Here is a 1,364-nt window from a genome sequence, read left to right on the forward strand (position 1 = left end):
AGGCAATAAATCTTACATTATCTTGACTTATCAGTCAAGATTAAGAACTCAATCTTGCATAGTCTTTCAAGATCAGGAATTAAATCTTACATTATCAGTCAAGATCAGGAACTAAATCTTGTATGATTTTTCAAGATCAGGCAATAAATCTTATAATATCAGTCAAGATCAGGTATAAATCTTGTATGATCTTTCAAGATCAGGCAATAAATCTTACATTATCTTGACTTATCAGTCAAGATTAAGAACTAAATCTTGCATAGTCTTTCAAGATCAGGAACTAAATCTTATATTATCAGTTAAGATCAGGTATAAATCTTGTATGATCTTTCAAGATCTTAAAGAGTTTAGTTATGATTTATTAAATGGGATTTTGTCACATCCCTTATAATTAAAATGACTGATCTGATCAAGATCTTACAATGCATTAATGCATACTATAATGTTGTGTGATAATATGGTGACTTAATTGACTTTAATGTTGTTAGAAGTTGGCTTTCTTTATATGCTCATACTTTTGTAAAGGCTATCGTGGGTTGTCAACTACTTCCTGTGACGTCATGCGACTTGTAAGATCTTTCAAGATCTTGCATGACTTATTATGATGTGATATTGTAAGATAATTCATGTAAGATCTTAAGTAAGATCCGGCCTATAAATCTTATCAGTGATATTGTAAGATAATTCATGTAAGATCTTAAGTAAGATCCGGCCTGTAAATCTTATCAGTGATATTGTAAGATAATTCATGTAAGATCTTAAGTAAGATCCGGCCTATAAATCTTATCAGGGATATTGTAAGATAATTCATGTAAGATCTTAAGTAAGATCCGGCCTGTAAATCTTATCAGTAATATTGTAAGATAATTCATGTAAGATCTTAAGTAAGATCCGGCCTGTAAATCCTATCAGTGATATTGTAAGAAAATTCATGTAAGATCTTAAGTAAGATCCAGCCTATAAATCTTATCAGTAATATTGTAAGATAATTCATGTAAGATCTTAAGTAAGATCCGGCCTGTAAATCTTATCAGTGATATTATAAGATAATTCTTGTAAGATCTTAAGTAAGACTATGCCTGTATATGATAGCTAAGATCGATCAGACTAAATCCAAATAAGATCTTATAAGATTGTTCTTAACTCTTATCTCACCTTATCTCACCTTATCTCATCTGATCAGATTATTCAAGATCTTAGTAAGATTTTTTTCCTGGGTACTGACCATCCTAACACAATTAAGATTAATATTCTTTATTTGGTGCTACAAATCATTAGTCTTGATTATATCATTACATATCACAAACTAATACATGTACATGTACATAATGTCCATACCATATTTATTATACATGTACATGTAT

The sequence above is a fragment of the Amphimedon queenslandica genome, unplaced genomic scaffold (assembly GCF_000090795.2).
Source record: "Amphimedon queenslandica unplaced genomic scaffold, v1.1 AMPQUscaffold_12912, whole genome shotgun sequence".
Lineage (NCBI taxonomy): Eukaryota > Metazoa > Porifera > Demospongiae > Haplosclerida > Niphatidae > Amphimedon > Amphimedon queenslandica.